Source organism: Trichomycterus rosablanca, chromosome 3, assembly GCF_030014385.1.
Source record: "Trichomycterus rosablanca isolate fTriRos1 chromosome 3, fTriRos1.hap1, whole genome shotgun sequence".
Classification (NCBI taxonomy): Eukaryota; Metazoa; Chordata; class Actinopteri; order Siluriformes; family Trichomycteridae; genus Trichomycterus; species Trichomycterus rosablanca.
The window spans coordinates 33,357,782-33,380,744 of record NC_085990.1 but is presented as its reverse complement, the minus strand read 5'-3'; positions in this window follow the sequence as shown (position 1 = coordinate 33,380,744).

Here is a 22,963-nt window from a genome sequence, read left to right as displayed (position 1 = left end):
TCAGACTCCAAACTCAACCATGGCCAAGACCAAAGAGCTGTCGAAGGACACCAGGAAGAAAATTGTAGACCTGCACCAGGCTGGGAAGAGTGAATCTATAATAGGCAAGCAGGTTGGTGTGAATAAATCAACTGTGGGAGCAATTGTAAGAAAATGGAAGACATACAAGACCATTGATAATCTCCCTCGATCTGGGGCCCCACGCAAGATCTCATCCCGTGGGGTCAAAATGATCATGAGAACGGTGAGCAAAAATCCCAGAACTACACGGAGGGACCTGATGAATGACCTGCAGAGAGCTGGGACCAAAGTAACAAAGGTTACCATCAGTAACACACTATGCCGAGAGGGACTCAAATCCTGCAGTGCCAGGCGTGTCCCCCTGCTTAAGCCAGTACATGTCCAGACCCATCTGAAGTTTGCCAGAGAGCTTATGGATGATCCAGAAGAGGATTGGGAGAATATCATGTGGTCAGATGAAACCAAAATGGAACTTTTTGGTAAAAACTCAATTCATCGTGTTTGGAGGAAGAAGAATGCTGAGTTGCATCCCAAGAACACCATACCTACAGTGAAGCATGTGGGTGGAAACATCATGCTTTGGGGCTGTTTTTCTGCGACGGGGACAGGACGACTGATCCGTGTTAAGGGAAGAATGAACGTGGCCATGTATCGTGAGATTTTAAGCCAAAACCTCCTTCCATCAGTGAGAGCATTGAAGATGGAACGTGGCTGGGTCTTCCAGCATGACAATGATCCCAAACACACCGCTCGGGAAATGAAGGAGTGGCTCCGTAAAAAGCATTTCAAGGTCCTGGAGTGGCCTAGCCAGTCTCCAGACCTCAACCCCGTAGAAAATTTGTGGAGTCCGTGTTGCCCAGCGACAGCCTCAAAACATCACTGCTCTAGAGGAGATCTGCATGGAGGAATGGGCCAAAATACCAGCTACAGTGTGTGCAAACCTGGTGAAGACTTACAGGAAACGTTTGACCTCTGTCATTGCCAACAAAGGTTATGTTACAAAGTATTGAGTTGAACTTTTGTGATTGACCAAATACTTATTTTCCACCATAATTTACAAATAAATTCTTAAAAAATCCTACAGTGTGATTTCCTGGATTTTTTTTCCTCATTTTGTCTCTCATAGTTGAAGTGTACCTATGATGAAAATTACAGACCTCTCTCATCTTTCTAAGTAAGAGAACTTGCACAATCAGTGGCTGACTAAATACTTTTTGCGATGATGATGCTGAAACGAAATATCGTGCAGCCCTAGATCATACATTTCATAGTGGCGGAGATAAAGCGTGTAGCGATTTGCTCAATGCTCAATTCCTACTGGTAATCGCCACATGATATTGCTCCTAATTGACATAAAGTTAAACTTTGCTCAACTTCTGATTATTGGTTATTATTTGATTACCCAAAACATAAGCTGGTTGATTAGCCACTCAAATTGCCTGTGTATGGTGTCCTTTAGTTAGCTGGAAACCTATCCAATGTGTATTTTTGTCATATTCCCAGTGTTTCTATAACAGGCCTCAGACCTACTATGACAATTATTTAATGAATATATACACTGATCAGCCATAACATTAAAACCACCTCCTTGTTTCTACACTCAATTTCCATTTTATCAGCTCCATTTACCATATAGAAGCACTTTGTAGTTCTACAATTACTGACTGTAGTCCTCTACATTTTTAACCTGCTTTCACCCTGTTCTTTAATGGTCAGGACCACCACAGAAGTAGGTATTATTTGGGTGGTGGATGATTCTCAGCACTGCAGTGACATTGACATGGTGGGGGTGTGTTAGTGTGTGTTGTGCTGGTATGAGTGGATCAGACACAGCAATGCTGCTGGGGTTTTTAAACACCTCACTGTCACTGCTGGACTGAGAATAGTCCACCAACCAAAAACATCCAGCCAACAGCACCCCATGGGCAGTGTCCTGTGACCACTGATGAAGGTCTAGAAGATGACCAACTCAAACAGCAGCAATAGATGAGCGATCGTCTCTAACTTTACATCTACAAGGTGGACCAACTAGATAGGAGTGTCTAATAGAGTGGACAGTGAGTGTAGAAACAGGGAGGTGGTTTTAATGTTATGGCTGATCGGTTTATATGAATTAGCATATGTTTGCTGATATATAAAGAAATGACTAGATTGGAGCAATAACAGGGGTGTGGTGTGATTTACAGTCTCTGCTAGTTTCATATATTGACATTAATAGATGTGTATAATTTTAATGGAATGTAAATTTTAATAGCATTTTCATTTGACTATTAGTGACAGCATTTGCATATGAAGCAAGGCTGAATCTATTTACATGGGCCATTTAGACGAGTATGTAATAGCAGTCCAAAAAGATGCCTAAGAACCCATCATCGCTCTTATAATGCTTATGGTGCCCTAAGTGTTGTAAAACTAATGGTTTTAATATTAGAGAATCAGCACAAATGGACTCTAATCACATGGAATGAGAAGCACTAGCAACAAGACCTGATCAGACATGTCTATCCCGCCTGTGACCTTTCTGAATGTCTAATATTCTTTTTCTTTCTTTTATAATTATAAGCCAGGCAATTTTACCATGCAGCTATGAAAATCATGTGTTCACACTTCAGTTATCTGACAAGTTAGGTTTACTTCACACTTGGGATGACTGGGCAGATTCTAAGGCCAATTTGCATCTTTTGACAATCACATCAGGTGTCTTGATTTCATGCTGATCTTAAACAATTATCTTCTTAGATGAATCCAACCTTCCCCTTTTTGATCTGCTTAGAAGCTAGTTGGGCTTAAAATATTAAATAGTATGTTCAGTACAGGTGATACAGCGGTCATTTAGGGTATCCCATCACTGCTAATAGCTGGCTGGCCTTGTACATACAGTGTATCACAAAAGTGAGTACACCCCTCACATTTCTGCAAATATTTCATTATATCTTTTCATGGGACAACACTATAGACATGAAACTTGGATATAACTTAGAGTAGTCAGTGTACAGCTTGTATAGCAGTGTAGATTTACTGTCTTCTGAAAATAACTCAACACACAGCCATTAATGTCTAAATAGCTGGCAACATAAGTGAGTACACCCCACAGTGAACATGTCCAAATTGTGCCCAAATGTGTCGTTGTCCCTCCCTGGTGTCATGTGTCAAGGACCCAGGTGTAAATGGGGAGCAGGGCTGTTAAATTTGGTGTTTTGGGTACAATTTTCTCATACTGGCCACTGGATATTCAACATGGCAACTCATGGCAAAGAACTCTCTGAGGATGTGAGAAATAGAATTGTTGCTCTCCACAAAGATGGCCTGGGCTATAAGAAGATTGCTAACACCCTGAAACTGAGCTACAGCATGGTGGCCAAGGTCATACAGCGGTTTTCCAGGACAGGTTCCACTCGGAACAGGCTTCGCCAGGGTCGACCAAAGAAGTTGAGTCCACGTGTTCGGTGTCATATCCAGAGGTTGGCTTTAAAAAATAGACACATGAGTGCTGCCAGCATTGCTGAAGAGGTTGAACACGTGGGAGGTCAGCCTGTCAGTGCTCAGACCATACGCCGCACACTGCATCAACTCGGTCTGCATGGTCGTCATCCCAGAAGGAAGCTGACGTACAAGAAAGCCCGCAAACAGTTTGCTGAAGACAAGCAGTCCAACAACATGGATTACTGGAATGCCCTGTGGTCTGACGAGACCAAGATAAACTTGTTTGGCTCAGATGGTGTCCAGCATGTGTGGCGGCGCCCTGGTGAGAAGTACCAAGACAACTGTATCTTGCCTACAGTCAAGCATGGTGGTGGTAGCATCATGGTCTTGGGCTGCATGAGTGTTGCTGGCACTGGGGAGCTGCGGTTCACTGAGGGAAACATGAATTCCAACATGTACTGTGACATTCTGAAACAGAGCATGATCCCCTCCCTTCGAAAACTGGGCCTCATGGCAGTTTTCCAACAGGATAACGACCCCAAACACAACCTCCAAGATGACAACTGCCTTGCTGAGGAAGCTGAAGGTAAAGGTGATGGACTAAACCCAATTGAGCACCTGTGGCACATCCTCAAGTGGAAGGTGGAGGAGTTCAAGGTGTCTAACATCCACCAGCTCCGTGATGTCATTATGGAGGAGTGGAAGAGGATTCCAGTAGCAACCTGTGCAGCTCTGGTGAATTCCATGCCCAGGAGGGTTAAGGCAGTGCTGGATAATAATGGTGGTCACACAAAATATTGACACTTTGGGCACAATTTGGACATGTTCACTGTGGGGTGTACTCACTTATGTTGCCAGCCATTTAGACATTAATGGCTGTGTGTTGAGTTATTTTCAGAAGACAGTAAATCTACACTGCTATACAAGTTGTACACTGACTACTCTTAAGTTATATCCAAGTTTCATGTCTATAGTGTTGTCCCATGAAAAGATATAATGAAATATTTGCAGAAATGTGAGGGGTGTACTCACTTTTGTGATACACTGTATATATGATTGGCTATATCTGAGGGGGGATGGTTAAAGCACCGAGGGGGATTTGTGCCCTGTTCAGTACACTACATACACTATTTCTACTGTAAATATGTACCTGGTTAAAATGAATTGATTTGTACTTGATTGATTAAAAGAATGTGATTCGAAAAGATGTGTGAACTCTATTAAAGTTAACAAACGGCACTCATGTTGCGCAGCAGGATAATCCGCTACCACACCAGCGCCGAAAATCTCTGTCTGCTACCGGTCGACTGGGCACCCTCTAACAAGCATAATTGGCTAATGCCTGTGGCAGACAAAATTGGCCTCCAGTCTGCTGTGTGGGAAAAGGCCGGATTAAAAAGAGTGGGGCACTAAATATAGTTTTGATGTTCTGAAATTTAACAAAAACCCCTCTGTGACTAGACAGGCCAAAACTATTGACACAATGGTGTTGTAAAAATTAACAACTTAGTAGTAAAGGTGGCGAACCAACGGTCTTTGATGCAAACATTGATACCATTTGAAAGACCAATTAGCAATAAAGGACAACATTTATCAGTATTTAATAAAAAAAGTTGGATCTCATTCAAGACTTCACTATTATAGTGCCTTGTAGAAGAATTTCCTAATCCTAATACTAATAATAAAACCCATCTAGCAAAATAAGTGAGAGTGAATGTCCTAAAAAATGTCCTAAAACAAACAGGAACTTAAATCTGTCCCAAACTGAATTCTATTAAATTAACCAGTATTTTAAAATAAAACACCATCAATGTTTTATTTATTTATTTCCACTAAATGGTTTATCCTGGTTTGTTCAGCACCACCTAGAAAAAAAAATAGGCATAGTGTATTTATATAACCTGGACAGGGTAACTATTTATGGCAAAGCAGCTCACATTTTTAAATGTACAACTTCCTCACTTACAGTTAGGGGCAATTTAAACTAGCCACCTTCTTTGTTTTTGGGTGCTGTAAATCTGAACTATTGAAAAAAAGGACAAAATCAGATTAACCTGTGATTAATTAGAAATTAGACTCACCTGTCCTCGATTTGTCAGTGCTCACATGACTTTAATTAATGTATGAATGGTGGCTTTGATGTTTAAAAGGCTAGTTGTATTCCCTGTTCCTTGTTCACAATGGCAAAGATAAGAGAGCTGTCTGAGCAGACCAGAAATTCTATTATTACCAAGCACAAGCAGTCTAGGGTACAAGACAATCTTTGAAGACCTTGGCATTTCAGCTTAAACAGTTTGAAATGTTATTAAGATGTTTGCTACTCATGGAACAGTCACTCAGGTGGCACAGTGTTAAAGCACACTAGTGCTGAGATCTCAACCTTGCAAGTACGAATCTCAGCTCTGGTGTCTACTTGCAGACATGATTGGCTGGTGACATGATAGACTAATGTCTGCCGGGTAGGAGGGTCGAAAGGATTCCTCAGCAGGATAATGAAGATCAGTGTGTGTCTCTCCATACAAGATTCTGATCCCTGTATGAACCCACCTCATGCAGGTGAAAAGAAGTTGGCAACTGCACACTTGTTGGAGCGGGAGTGTGTTAGGTATGGCCCTCCTTAGTAGGGCGATATGATAGGGCATTTTTATAGACCTGACCATTTTCTGTAATGTGTATAGCTTTGTATTCACTCTTGTGAATGAGAAATGTCAATGGGATTTTTTGTTTCTAAATCAGCAGCCAGAAAGCAAAACGAAGAAGACAATTTTGTTGTGTTACCTGCATACCTAATATAGTACAAGCATTGCCAAGGAGGTTTGAGTGAGAGAGACTCTAAAATTAAAAGAAACAACAACGGTGATGTCCTTTAAATACATGACAATCTATACTATAACCTTACAATAGCCTTTATTAAAAAAGTGCTTTGAATAGGCACTTCAAGTGCAGTCTTTGTACCTCATTGAGTGTTACATCTCTGCAGCCAACCAGGCTTCTTTAAATACCTTGTTGTCTATGGCTTCTCTTATTTTCTGTCTTCTGTTTGTGCACACACTTATTTTGTTTTTCAGAATGCCCTGTTTATTCCATTTTTTACTGCTGGTGCTCTTTTTCTGTTACTGGGAACTCAGCCAGCCATGTAGTATTTTTCTGTTGCCTTTTAAAATTAACCATCATAAAGAAACCACCCTGGATGTGATGTGATCTACCTCCAATGTGTGCAGCTGCCACAAAAGGTAGAACAATATTTTTTAGCTGCTACCAGTTTTACTAAGCTTAATGTTGTTATACTTTTTGAGAGCCTGAGAGAACCTGGCCATTTAGCCGTTTATTAATTTAGTTTTTTTTTACTGCTTTTTAGCGCCATTATTTGTCTACATGTGTTGCAGTATCCTGCAATGGGGTTAATTCTCAGTAACTTTGCAGGTCCTGGGCTTTACCTGTGGCCTATGTGCCGAGGCGCTTCCTGCCCATTACACCAAGTTGCTCAGAATCTGCGCTATCGCATAAAACTGTCATACAGCATCAAAACAGATGCTGATTTAAATGCGTAAGATGATTTATTTCACCTGTGTGGGGCTCACTTGCAACTCATTAACATATCATTTATTTCCCAGACACCCCAATTTACCCTCATTTACATAAAACTTGGATTTTTGGAGGTTAGGCAAATATTAAATAGGGTATTGTCACCAGAGATGAAATGAGAATAAAAAGAGATGGAAGGAGAATAGAACAAAATGTTCGATTCTACAGAAATGTCAGCAAATAGGATTAGAGATACAGAATGAAGATATGCTTTTGGTAGACTCAGAGGTGGCACTGAGGGACACAAATTATGAAATAATGTCAGCTGTCGTCACATATAATAAAGCAAAGCAGTCCAAGAGATGTATTTCTAGTAAGTGTGTAGACTACTGGCTGGCCAGAATGGAATCCAATGTGGTCTTCTGCTGTTGAAGCCAGGGTGCATGTGTTGTGCAGATCTCTCTCAACAAAACATGTTTGCTCACAAAACTTTGTAAACTTTGTTGTGGTGAAAAGCTTAAACGATTAGCATTTACTGAGGTACCTAAGACATCCTGCCTAGGACCAACAACCATGCCACAGTCTAGTGGTGGGACAGTAATAGCACATAGAGCAGTGGTAGCACAGTGATTAAGGTACCGGATTATAAATCATTAAATAACATCCAAGTTGTCCCTATTGTCCCCCTTGAGTAAAGTCCTTAAGCCTAAATTATAAGTTGCTTTGGATACAGGCTTCTGTTAAAATATCTTAAATGTTACCATGATGCTTATGACTAGTATTTTATGCGATGTCCTGATGTCATATAACTGGCATATTGAATTTGATATTTGAAATAATGTATTTGTATATAAATTTATATCAGTTAGTGAGTGTACAAGTGTTGTTAATAGTGACATACAATTCTATTGCAATTGTTAATGCCCCCTTTCATACATATTTTAGCATTTTATTTCAGTTTACAGCATTAAGGAGGCCAAAGTGACAACAGTGCCAACCTAGAAACAGTGGGGCATATACAGAAAACCTTATAATTACTATTTCAGTGTTTTGACCGCTGGGCTACCGCTGCCCAAAATAAGCGGCTGGTTTTACTAATCTAAGTGGCAGCATCTGATATCCATTACTCGTTTAGTTAATAGGTAGAAGACGTTTGTACACACTGGTCTAATCAAAATAGAAGTACATGTACAGATAAGTTGAGAAAAGCCAAGGAGATTACTAGTACCTGGCTTGATTTTGACAGGTGTGGACTATATACCGATCAGCCATAAGATTAAAACCACCTCCTTGTTTTTACACTCACTGTCCATTTTATCAGCTCCACTTACCATATAGAAGCACTTTTGTAGTTCTACAATTACTGACTGTAGTTCATCTGTTTCTCTGCATGCTTTGTTAGCCCCCTTTCATGCTGTTTTTCAATGGTCAGGACTCTCCCAGGACCACTACAGAGTAGGTATTAATTGGGTGGTGGATCACTCTCAGCACTGCAGTGACACTGACATGGTGGTGGTGTGTTTGTGTGTGTTGTGCTGGTATGAGTGGATCAAACACAGTCGCGCTGATGGAGTTTTTAAACACCTCACTGTCACTGCTGGACTGAGAATAGTCCACCAACCAAAAATATCCAGCCAACAGCGCCCTGTGGGCAGCGTCCTGTGACCACTGATAAAGTTCTAGAAGATGACCAACTCAAACAGCAGCAATAAATGAGCGATCGTCTCTGACTTTACATCTACAAGGTGGACCAACTAGGTAGGAGTGTCTAATAGAGTGGACAGTGAATGGACACGGTATTTAAAAACTCCAGCAGTGCTGCTGCATCTGATCCACTCATACCAGCACAACACACACTAACACACCACCACCATGTCATTGTTACTGCAGTGCTGAGAATGATCCACCACCTAAATAATACCTGCTCTGTAGTGGTCCTGTGGGGGTCCTGACCATTGAAGAACAGGGTGAAAGCAGGTTAAAAAGGTATGTAGAGAAATAGATGGACTACAGTCAGTAATTGTGGAACTACAAAGTGCTTCTATATTGTAATGGACAGTGAGTGTAGAAACAAGGAGGTGGTTTTAATGTTATGGCTGATCAGTGTACTGTATATTCCACAGTATACACCTGAGCTGGCAGAATCTCATTCATTGTCTGTTTTACCACTGCTTTATCCTGGTCAGGGTTGAAGTGGGTCTGATTCACTTGGTGAAAGACAGAAAACACCTGGCAAGAAAGAGACCACAATTGAGAAGGTGGTTTGCCCAGGGTGAGGCTGAGCCATTACACTCCAGTAGTGCTGACCCCTGGACATGTCCCAAATGTGGGAGTTTGACTGTATAATTTCTGATTATACAAATTACATATTGAAGCATTAAATCTGAAACTCACTTGATTTATGTATTTGGTTTTCTTGACTTCTAGTTCAAGTTTTAAAGCAAATATAGATAAATCCCAAGCTGTGCTATTTGTTTTCACGGAATGTGTCTCATAATCATTCAACTGGGATCTGCAAAATGTGTTTTTGCATTTTTGTACTCACAATGACACATCACATCTGTTTAGGCTTGCAAAGATCAGAGAGAATTATCCAGCCTAAAGCTAGAAAACCACACACTGATTTCATTCATCACCTCATTTTCTCTAATTTACCATCCCTTCCTCCTGCCTGTTAATTACAGGTGCTTTAAGTATTTTTTGTGCTTAAAAGTGCGGAACGTCTTAGTGCATGGTTGGACAAAGCACATTTTGGAACCCCAGTTTATCCAGTTATGAGCACACAGGGTTTTTTCATGAATTCAGTCATCTGCATGTTGTCCTTCCCACTGTTGAATGATTTTCTTTTGTCTATTGACATAATTGAGTGCATGCTTAGCACAAAGAACCTGAGTGTTTGGGTGGACGAGGCATGTATCAATATCTTACATCAATATCCCCTACCATTCTTAGGGGGCTTTCTCTATGCAGAGAAGTTAGTTTATTGGTTTGTTAGTTTGTTTATTAATCTTTAAACAAGAGTCAAGACAGCTCAGTCATGGTGGAATTTAAGATCTTTAGATTCTCAGCACTGATTTTATCTGGATGTAACAAGGCTTGCCTTGTTAAAGTGTTTTAAAACACACCTACAGGGCGCCCAGGTGGATATCTAGCACACCAGTGGCAAGATTCTGAACTCCTCGGTTTAAATCTCGACGTTGCCACCGGTCAGCTGGGCGCCATCTAGCAGGCATAATTGGCAGTGCCTGCAGCAGACACTAATTGGCTACCGTGTCTGGTAGGGCGGGATGACTGGACTATGTGGGTGGGGTCTTCAAACGCTGTGCACGGACCCTGATTAGCAGATAGAGGCGCTGTGCATGGGTAAAAAAGAAGGACTGCACACGGGTCGGAGGAGGCGTGAGCAGGATATATACCCTCCTCGAATGCATTCAGGGATCCCCTAGCAGTGGAAGACAAATTGACCGCTAAATCGGGAGAAAATGCAAAAATAAATTGAAGCAAAACCACACACACCCACATCAGCTTTAAATTTACTACTTACTTTCAGCACTTACTATTCAAAGTGTCTTCTTTTAGTAACATTTAATTGACTAGCCGTTGTTATTACAGAAACTTGTTGTTCTGGTCATGATCACACAACCACTGTGGCTTCCATTTAAAAATCTTGTATATTAAAGCCCCCTATCTGCACATTCAGATTTCTTCTTAAGTGCCAGAATATGTGGATTTAAAACTTTACTTTTTATTCAGAAAACTGAAAAAGAGGAACATCAACAAGCTGACTTGTAAAAGGTTCTGGTAGCAAACTATTTACGTTTGCCTGACACAACCTTTCTAATTTTGTCTGGGACAAGTGCATCTCCCAATGGCTATGCTGTTTTGGCTATCCCCCACAGGACATTAGCCTTATCGTGTACGCGCAGAAGCCTGAAAGTACCACTGAGATTCGAACTCCAGATCTCAGCATACTTTCTCAGTGTGCAACCCAATTGCCACTTAGCAAGCTATTTAGGATTTTTATTATAATAAGCTTAATGAACTTTTTTGATCTCCAGTAACCACTGTATTGTGACCAGAGTGGCTTCAGATACCTCTTTATAATAACAATAATCTGTTTTTATTAGGGCTGGCTCGATACAACTTTTTTATGTCCAATACGATACTGCAAATTGAGTATCTGCCGATACCGATACCAATACAATACCATCATTTCCCCTCTCAAACAACTAAGCAGTAATAATACATGCCTCAAAGCACCATGGTTAAACTAGCTATCTAAATAACAATGCTCAGACTGTGAAACTAGTATTCTAAATGAATAAATACAGAACCTACAACATTACACTAATGCAAAACTGCTGTTTTTATTTTCACTTTTACACACAGAACATTTAGCACCATTTTTGGTTTCACTTACGCTCGAGCTGTTGTTCACGTGACACATCTCGCTTTACGGCGTGTCATCCAAAATGTCTACAATTGGAAGATGTGGATGCCAATCAAGGACGATAGACCAATTAGAATTGACGAAGAGTTAAGATTTTCCATTAAAGTTCTGTCACGTTTTTAGATTATTAAACCCTGCTGGGGACGTGAGAATGTGAGATATCTCCAAGCCGGGACAAGAAAAGTTTTCTTTATCTCAGGTGAGCAATTTATCATTTATAAAGTGGTTTTTATTGTGTTTAAACAGTGTTTTTAGATGTGGCAGTAGTAGATGATTTTTTTTAAATGCTAAAAGTTTAAGTACATCAGTGTGTTTAAATTTCTGAATGGCTGTTGCGGATGAGTTGTAGATCAGTGGCACATGTTAATGACGTCATCAAAATGCACTTTGTTACGGCAGTTGCCAAGTGAGCTGGCAATAAACGGCACTCTGTTGGAACGTACCTTGCTTTGCTTTACACTCAAACAATGGCCTTATTAACATTGTGTTATTTACTTTAGGTGTTATTTACATTAAGTGTTATTTACATTAAGTGTCATTTACATTAAGTGTTATTTACATTAAGTGTTGTTCACATTAAGTGTTATTTACATTAAGTGTTGTTTACATTAAGTGTTATTTACATTAAGTGTTATTTACATTAAGTGTTGTTTACATTAAGTGTTATTTACATTAAGTGTCGTTTACATTAAGTGTCGTTTACATTAAGTGTTATTTACATTAAGTGTTATTTACATTAAGTGTCGTTTACATTAAGTGTCATTTACATTAAGTGTTGTTTACATTAAGTGTTATTTACATTAAGTGTTATTTACATTAAGTGTCGTTTACATTAAGTGTTATTTACATTAAGTGTCATTTACATTAAGTGTCGTTTACATTAAGTGTTATTTACATTAAGTGTTATTTACATTAAGTGTTATTTACATTAAGTGTTGTTCACATTAAGTGTTATTTACATTAAGTGTTGTTTGCATTAAGTGTTATTTACAGTAAATGTCGTTTACATTGTGTCGTTTACATTGTGTTGTTTACATTGTGTTGTTTACATTAAGTGTTATTTACATTAAGTGTCATTTAAATTAAGTGTCGTTTACATTAAGTGTTATTTACATTAAGTGTTATTTACATTGTGTTGTTTACATTAAGTGTTATTTACATTAAGTGTTATTTACATTAAGTGTTGTTTACATTAAGTGTTATTTACATTAAGTGTTGTTTACATTAAGTGTTATTTACATTAAGTGTCATTTACATTAAGCTTCGTTTACATTAAGTGTTATTTACATTAAGTGTTATTTACATTAAGTGTTATTTACATTAAGTGTTGTTTACATTAAGTGTTATTTACAGTAAATGTCATTTACATTGTGTCATTTACATTGTGTTGTTTACATTAAGTGTTGTTTACATTAAGTGTTGTTTACAATAAGTGTTATTTACATGAAGTGTTGTTTACATTAGGTGTCGTTTACATTAAGTGTAATTTACATTAAGTGTTGTTTACATTAAGTGTCATTTACATTAGGTGTCATTTACATTAAGTGTTGTTTACATTAAGTGTCGTTTACATTAAGTGTTATTTACATTAAGTGTTGTTTACATTAAGTGTTATTATGTAAACATCATTATCCGATCCAGTGATTTGGGCCAATATCGAACTGATACAGAGTATTGGATCGGTGCCAGCTCTAGTTTTTATTATATACTTCATTTCCATAACAGTGCATCATGGTGGTGTCTAATAGGCAACATGGGTTGTGGGTTCCTTCTTACTGTCAGACGTTTTCAGCCTGGGTTACTTAAAAACTGATGTTATGATAAATGATTGATGATAAATGATTTGTTGCTGGCTACACTGCATTATGCTTCGAGTTTGCAAGCAGCATGCACTGATTTACCTTGAGTAAACCCTAAAGGCAGGAAAGTGGGAATTTAAAGGGGATTTAAAAGACACTAAAATAGACACAGAGACCCAAGGAAACCCAACGAGAACCCTCCCCCTATACACACATCTCTACAATGTTTACCTTTGCTGATGGAGCGCCACAGAAGCAGTAAGCCTAATGTTTATTTTTATTTTGTTTTTTTGCATAGCCACACTCATCATTCGCTTCTACAGAAGCAGCAAACTTAGACCGCAAGCAGTGGATGAAGTTTCTGTGGTTTGTGGTTTTACACAGCACAGCTTGACCTTGCTGCTCTCATTATGTAAGAGCTCTAGCTGTGTGTGCCATGCTGCAGGCAGAGAGCAAGGATTCATACAGAGAGAAAAGTAAGAAACATAGTTAACAAATATACATGATATGACCAAAACTATGTAGACATCTTATTTCTATTATTTATTTATTCTTTAGGATTTTAACATCATGTTTTACACTTTGGTTACATTTATGACAGAACAGGTAGTTTCATTACACAAGATTCATCAGTCCAAGTTTAATGTCAAACACAGTCATGGACAATTTTGTATCTCCAATTCACCTCACTTGCATGTCTTTGGACCACGCAAACATGGAGAGAACCTGCAAACTCCAAACAGAAAGGACCCAGATTGCTCTACCTGGGAATCAAACCCAGGACCTTCTTGCTGTGAGACAACAGTGCTACTCACCGAGCCACCATGCCGCCCGACATCCTATTTCAAAATCATAAAAATTGATATAGTCGGCTGCCCAGGTGGCGCAGCGCTAAAAACACATGCTGGAACCAGAGCTGGAATCTCGAATACATCGTATCGAATCTCAGCTCTGCCTGCCGGCTAAGGCTGAGCGGCCACATGAACAACGATTGGCCTGTTGTTCAGATATGGGCGGGACTAAGCAGGATGGGGTCTCTCTCTCATGACTGGTGCAATTACGACCTCGGCTGGCTGATTGATGGCACCTGCACAGAGATGAGAAAAGAGTGCTCTCAGGGTGTGTCTCTCCATACACAATGCTGAGCTGCCCTGCACTCGGCATACGGCATGCTGCCCACTTTTCGGACGGGCGTGGGTTAGCTTTGTTCTCAGGGCAGGGATCAGGGCAGTGATCGGCATTGGTGAAGAGGAAGCATGATGCAATCGAGCAATTGGACGCGCTTAAATGGGAGAAAAGGGGAAGAAAATGCAGAAATAAAATAAAATAAAATAAAAGTTAATATAGTCTACCCCCATGCAGCAATAACAGCCTCCACTCTTTTGAAGAGACTTTCCACAAGAATTCTTAACAAGAATTCCAATTCATCTCAAAGGTGTTTAGTATCTGACACGGTTCTATACTGCACTGGTGTAGACGGTGTTCCATCTTTTTACTGCATGTTGACCAGCACAAACTCCCACAGGAATAATGAATTGCAGTTTCTCAAATGTGTATAAATGTAATGTGTGGGCTTAACACTGAACACTGGGAAAGCTAGCGGCCAGGCTGGGAAAAGAATGGAGTCAAATTAATTGTGACTTTTGGTGATCGTATGGATAGTGATCTCCAGAACATTCTGTCTTCTGTTTGACTCTTCAGGGTTCTTAATAGCTCATTCATTATTCTTCTAATTGTATCCATCCATCTTGTTGCTGGCCATCCTCTTTTCTTTTACCTTTAACTCTTCCAACCATAATTGTCGTTTCCAATGAAGTGGTTCTTCCCATGTGTCCAAAATAAAGGCATTCCTAAAAAGACAATAGACTGGATTATAATCTTTGTTTGGAAAGCAGACTGTTACAGCTGAAGATCATTTCCTTCATTCTTTCCTTTAGTCTGTGTTTTATTTCCTGACTGCTGGATCCTTCGCTGTTAATAATTGATCAAAGGCAAAACATGTTCAAGCTGTAAATAGATTATCCTAACAACTCAAAATTAAAGTCATCCAGGATGTGCAGAACATCCAAGGTTGAGATATTCTACAGATAATCACCAAGTTTTCTTATTTGTTGTTATTTTGTAGATATTTATTACTCATCTCACAGAAAAAAGCACACCTTTCCACATCACTGTTGTAAAAACATCTTTTTAACTTTTGAATCTTTTGGACATGAATGAAGTAGAATAAGTACAATATCCAATAAAGTGCTGATAATGTTTCTTTCATGTGTCAACCTTGAATCAGACCTTACAAATTGGAACCATTTAATATGATGCTAAAGTAATGCAATATGACAATGATTCAAAGTCACAAGCATGTCCACCTCTGAATGTCTCAAAAGAAACAAAATTAAGGTTTTGAAATGTCAAACTTAATAAAATACACCAAAACAGCCATAACATTAAAACCACCTCCTTGTTTCTACACTCACTGTCCATTTTATCAGCTCCACTTACCATATAGAAGCACTTTGTGGTTTTACAATTACTGACTGTAGTCCATCTATTGCTGCTGTTTGAGTTGGTCATCTTCTAGACCTTCATCAGTGGTCACAGGACGCTGCCCATGGGGCGCTGTTGGCTGGATATTTTTGGTTGGTGGACTATTCTCAGTCCAGCAGAGACAGTTAGGTGTTTAAAAACTCCATCAGTGCTGCTGTGTCTGATCCACTCATACCAGCACAACACACACTAACACACCACCACCATGTCAGTGTCACTGCAGTGCTGAGAATGATCCACCACCCAAATAATACCTGCTCTGTGATGGTCCTGTGGGGGTCCTGACCATTGAAGAACAGGGTGAAAGCAGGCTGAAAAAGCATGCAGAGTGCTTCTATATAGTAAGTGGAGCTGATAAAATGGACAGTGAGTGTAGAAACAAGGAGGTGGTCATAATGTTATACCTGATCGGTGAATCTTGCCTTTGGAGGAGTATGACGCTTACTCCAACCTTGTAGTGTCCACCTTAACTACTAGTCCTCAGACCATGCAACTGGAGTTGTTTGTGGTCAACTTCTTAATATACAGACATAGATCATTGTGCATTATGTGGGATCTTTTATCGGGTGACAAGCAGATTTTATTTATCTTCAAGAGCTCAAGCCTGGTTGGGTCGGCAGATTATTCAGCCTGATCGAAAGGGCAATGATACAGTCCAGTAGGCTAACCATGTTTGCACCTTCAGATGGAGGTCACATCTGAAAGCAGTGATGAGTACTTGTTCAATCTACCCACTTTGTGCTGTCAGTGAATGACAGTAAATGCAGTCAGCTGCTGTCCTTTTGCCTTGTTTTACTTTTAGTGGGAAAGGTCAAATGCAGGTATGATGGTAGCCTTCCACACTGCAGTTGCCCACTTATGTGCTCTACCGGTCAATTCAGAAATGTCAAAGGCAACTTTCTGTGTGGAAGTAGGACATTTTGTGGGAGGAGAAACACTAGTTAGGGAAACACTTCAAAAGCAGAGAGGACAATAGGAGTTTGACTTAGCTTACCTGAGTTAACATGAGAATTCAGTTGAGTGGTCATAAGCTAATGAGTGATATTGAGTCAGCATCAGAGTGATTGGAGTGTTGCGATATTTACTGATGCTGATTAGCTCTGATATTTTCCAACCCGACTCTTTCTACCTGTGGAAGTGGGAAGCATTAAAGGACAGTGATCCCCTTTAAACCTGCAATGTTTGTCTTGTCTGGGCACTGCATTTTGTAACGTGGGAGCACTGAGACACAAATGAACAAACTTTACTTATCAAGATTAATATAAATTTTAGATCTAAACAGAGTTAGCTTAGGCAACTCATTCAGTTATGCAACAATGGTTAGCCAAAAGTCTCTTATCAGAAAAAATGAGAGTACAGTAACCTACTGGGATGTGAACAGAGAGAACTGTTTGTGCCCACTGGAATAAAATGTTGGGAACTGTTTTTTTTTTTTATATAGAAGCACTTACTGACTGTAGTCCATACATTTCTCTACATCACCCTGTTTTTCAATGGTCAGGTCCACCACAGAACCACCACAGAGTAGGTGTTGTTTAGGCGGTGGATCATTCTCAGCACTGGAATATAATGTTGGGAACTGTTTTGTTTTGTTAGCATAGCCAGGCTTGCCTTCTTGAAAGACTGAATTTACTAAATTAATCAGGTTCCTGTATTTACCAACACTTCAGAGAAGCCGCAGGTGTGTTTTTACATCATACATCTCCACATTGCCAGGTACGCCAGCCTGCCAGCTTGAAAGAAGTGAGCGACAGCCAAATTAAACAGTGCCTGGCGAAATAAAGACCAGAGACAGGTCCGTTATCTCTTCGAGTGAGCAGGGACGAGACTCCACCTGTTTACTTAAATTAATTAATGAATGCTGCAGAAGAATGCTAATGAAGCACCTGGTTGTCTTACTGACAGAATAACACTGTCCAAAGCCATTTCTGCTTTTTACTTTAACTATATGTGATTCAACTACAGTGGTACCTTAAAACTCAAACTCACTTGCATGTCTTTGGACTGTGGGAGGAAACCGGAGCTCCAGGAGGAAACCCACGCAGACATAGGGAGAACATGCAAACTCCACACAGAAAGGACCCAGACTGCTCCACCTGGGAATTAAACCCAGGACCTTCTTTCTGTAAGGTGACAGTGCTACTCACCGAGCCACCATGACGCCCTTAATATTATTTCTTATAGTTTATTGACTCCTAAATTATAATGGCATAATCTCAATACTGATATATCCATATATCACAATTAGGGCTGTCATTAATTGCATTAATTAACGCGATTAACGCATTAAAATTGTAATCGCGATAAAAAAATTTAATCGAGATTACAATTTTTAATCAAACTTTTTTTTGGGGGCTATGTTTTGCTTTAACACAGCAACATTGTGTTTATACTATAGTGATAACACGGGCACAACAGGTGTCATGAGTTACAAATTACTCGAGCTGCTGCTGCTACATATTGCAAAATATCGCGTATTTTAAATAAGCATTTTCAAAAAGCGTGAGAAATCATCACTAGACAAAAAACAAGTTATTAATTGACGCTTTAATATCATCTTTTGTCAGAGCTCGCATGTGTCTCGTCGGGCGTCTGCGCTCACGGATACGCGTTACAGGCAAAATGAGCTCAGACTCAGTCTAACTGTATTTCAGATGAATTTGGATGGAAAGCCCGTGGACTGTACACGTCGTGGGAACATTACAAACACTGGTGTGAAATGGATCACAATGGACTGTATAAACGCTTTAACATAGTAAACGATGTGGGTCGACATGACGTTATACGTGTTGCACGGGGTGGTCCTCCACGACTCAAACTCAACCGCTCACCTCACTGGCCCCCCACCCTGGCTGCACTCACCAGGTCGTTATTATTATGTTACAATATTTTAATTAGTAAAATTAAAATAACTAAAACTGTGCATTAAAAATACCAGAGGCAGGAATTTGGACTTGAAGTCTAACTTCTGAGTGAGTACTTCATTCTGATCAGCTATCAGCATATGCAATTTGTTGAGGCCCAAAAATATTTTTTGCACTGGGGAAGTAAATCTGTCTCATCAGATTTTGAATTTAAAAGCCTTTGAATTTTGATTACTGAACTTTAAGCCTTTGAATTTTGATTACTGAACTTTTTTGCCTCAGAATTCAACCCACACATTTTACAATAACTCATTTTCACTTTCATTTTTTGATGTTAACAAATTCAAAATCAAAAATTCAAGTTTATAAAATTCAAATAATATATATTCAGGTTGCTCAAATTCGATAGGTCAAATTCAGATCACAAAATTCAGATTAAAAAATTCAGACTAAACATCCGGGACACGCAGGATGAGCAATCGATTCCAGAGCCGTAGAGAGAACAGAGTAGCGACACTCCCATAGAGAACCGCTGTGACGGGGGCGGGACATTTCTCTGCACAGCTCCGGGTGGAGCTCTGTTCATTTCCACTACTGAGCAGCATTTTCAGCTGTATGTTGCTTTGTTTTAAAGAAATAATGAATTTGGTGTCATTAATATACTTAATACTGTTATTGTTTAGCATTTGCTCAGCACTAAATGTTACATGTTTATCTTATTTAATAGGTATAACTGAATTTAGCTCAGTCAGTTAAGCTTAATTAATGCCACTAGAGTCTTTTCACCTAAAATGAGGTGATTAATCAAGAGTCTTGTTACAGAAATGATAATAAAACATTAGAACCATAATAAATCATGCTACTTTTACTTTCATACTTAAGTACATTTGAAGGTAAATACTTTAGTACTTTTACTCAGTGAAGTGGAGGTAAAGAGTATTTTTACTTTTACTACTACTTTTACTGGAGTAATATTTTACCTTGGATATCTCTACTTCAACTCAACTACATGGTTTGTGTACCTTGTCCACCACTTACATTAGACAAAATGAACTTGTGCATATTATTATGAATTAATTCATGTATTACATGTAGGAATGAATTATTAATCACTCATGAAATAAGAGATGAATGAAGCTATTTCATGTACCTGCACAATAATGTTAAAGGTACGGTAATGTGTTTATCAATCTGTTCATTCAGTGCAGGTAAACCTTATGAATCCAGCCACATGGCTCAGTGTTTAACCAAAATGATGATTATTATTATTATTATGAATCCTCAGGAAAGTGAAGGGAGATTATAGTTTATGCAAAAAAAAAGAAAGAAAAAAAGCTCTTTAATCTCTGTACTGTATATTGTTTATACTACTTAATGATATCACATTATGTAATGTATGCTAATATAATGTACTGTGTGTTAACAAGAACGATCTATTCATTATAAGTCATTATAAACATCAATCTTTCACTTCATATACCAAATGCAGTAAATGTAAAGGCAGTTGAAAATACCCAGAAATTGTACAAATGTTTATTATTTAGTGTTTAATACTTCATTCACTGCTGCTTGTCCCATCCCAGCTAGCCTTGTAATTGTGGCCCACTTCCGGCGCAGCTGGGCCGGAATAGCCCCCAAAACACTGCGATACCATTTATTTCCCATTTTCTTCTCCTTTCACATCCTCATAGATAAAATAATACATTTATTCTACAGATTAACTACAGATTAACTACAGATTAACTACAGATTAACTACAGATTGTGCAGCAGAAAGTATTTTATTAAGATAATTGCAGCAAGTATAATAATAATAATAATAATAATCAGAATATTAAAAATAAGACAAATTATAAAAGTGAAACAAAATGACAACTATATTAATATTATATATAGAAAATAACATATAATTGCATATAAGAATGATAATTATCAAAGTGAACAATATTGTAAATATACATACTATACTACGCATACACAATACTACTAAACATACTACTACTACAACTACATCTACTAATACAGCCTACATACATACCATAAATATTTTACACACACACACACACACACACACACATATATATATATATATATACAGTGGTGGAAATAAGTATTTTATATTATTAATTATTATTATTAAGTATTTAATACACTATTGAATGAGCTTTAATTATTTTGCAGCTGTTGGCTAATGCAAGAAACTGTTTACCTTTTAGCTAACGTTACCTGAAGTGTATTAGTTCAGACTACCAGTTAACCTGAAACTCAATAGATAACATTACCTAACAGTTTCCATTTCCAAATTGCTCTCTATCTTAATCCAAAACTCATTAATAGACTTTCTGCTTACATTTTGCTAAGTAAAATGTTAAGATTCAACGTTAATTTACCAAACACGAACAAATAATTAGTCCTCTTTTTTAACGGCTCGCATCGCACTGTTGCTATGGTGACGTTGTTCCGCGTCTCTACGAGCACCAGCCAAACCCAGCTGTGGTAACAACTGGACCGGATCTGGCTACACTGATTCTGGCCGATTCTGACACTCGGCCGACTGTGCCGATAGAAAAGAGGGAGCTGGACCAGATGATTGTGCTAGCTGGGATATGAGAACATGACAGCGCGGGGTTTTTTGAAACTATTGGATGGATACATAAACCACGTGACCGTGTGGCGGCGAGAACAAGGAGTGTCGCAACTCTCTCTATCTACGGCTCTGATCGATTCTGTCTCAAATCGAACCGACACCCAGCCAATCAAGTTACACTCCAGCGATCAAGTGACAACGAAGCGGCTTCGTTTACAGCAGAGCCGTAGAGAGAGAGAGTTGCGACACTTCTTGTTCTCGCGGTCACGTGGTTTATGTACCCCTCCAGTAGTTCCAAACAAACCCGGCGCTGTCATGGGACAAGCAGCAGTGAGTGAAATATTAAACGGCAAATAATAAAATATTGTACAATTTCTGGGTATTTTCACCTGCCTTTACATTTACTGCATCTGCTTTAATGTCAGTTTGGTATATGAAGTGGAAGATTTTTATAATGACTTAATAGGTTGTTCTTGTTAACACACAGTACATTATATTAGCATACATTACATAATGTGATATCATTAAGTAGTATAAACAATATACAGTACAGAGATTAAAGAGCTTTTTTTCTTTCTTTTTTTTTTGCATAAACTATAATCTCCCTTCACTTTCCTGAGGATTCATAATAATAATAATAATCATCATTTTGGTTAAACACTGAGCCATGTGGCTGGATTCATAAGGTTTACCTGCACTGAATGAACAGATTGATAAACACATTACCGTACCTTTAACATTATTGTGCAGGTACATGAAATAGCTTCATTCATCTCTTATTTCATGAGTGATTAATAATTCATTCCTACATGTAATACATGAATTAATTCATAATAATATGCACTAGTTCATTTTGTCTAATGTAAGTGGTGGACAAGGTACACAAACCATGTAGTTGAGTTGAAGTAGAGATATCCAAGGTAAAATATTACTCCAGTAAAAGTAGTAGTAAAAGTAAAAATACTCTTTACCTCCACTTCACTGAGTAAAAGTACTAAAGTATTTACCTTCAAATGTACTTAAGTATGAAAGTAAAAGTAGCATGATTTATTATGGCTCTAATGTTTTATTATCATTTCTGTAACAAGACTCTTGATTAATCACCTCATTTTAGGTGAAAAGACTCTAGTGGCATTAATTAAGCTTAACTGACTGAGCTAAATTCAGTTATACCTATTAAATAAGATAAACATGTAACATTTAGTGCTGAGCAAATGCTAAACAATAACAGTATTAAGTATATTAATGACACCAAATTCATTATTTCTTTAAAACAAAGCAACATACAGCTGAAAATGCTGCTCAGTAGTGGAAATGAACAGAGCTCCACCCGGAGCTGTGCAGAGAAATGTCCCGCCCCCGTCACAGCGGTTCTCTATGGGAGTGTCGCTACTCTGTTCTCTCTACGGCTCTGGAATCGATTGCTCATCCTGCGTGTCCCGGATGTTTAGTCTGAATTTTTTAATCTGAATTTTGTGATCTGAATTTGACCTATCGAATTTGAGCAACCTGAATATATATTATTTGAATTTTATAAACTTGAATTTTTGATTTTGAATTTGTTAACATCAAAAAATGAAAGTGAAAATGAGTTATTGTAAAATGTGTGGGTTGAATTCTGAGGCAAAAAAGTTCAGTAATCAAAATTCAAAGGCTTAAAGTTCAGTAATCAAAATTCAAAGGCTTTTAAATTTCAAAATCTGATGAGACAGATTTACTTCCATACATGAGCTCCTAGTTACACCACTGGT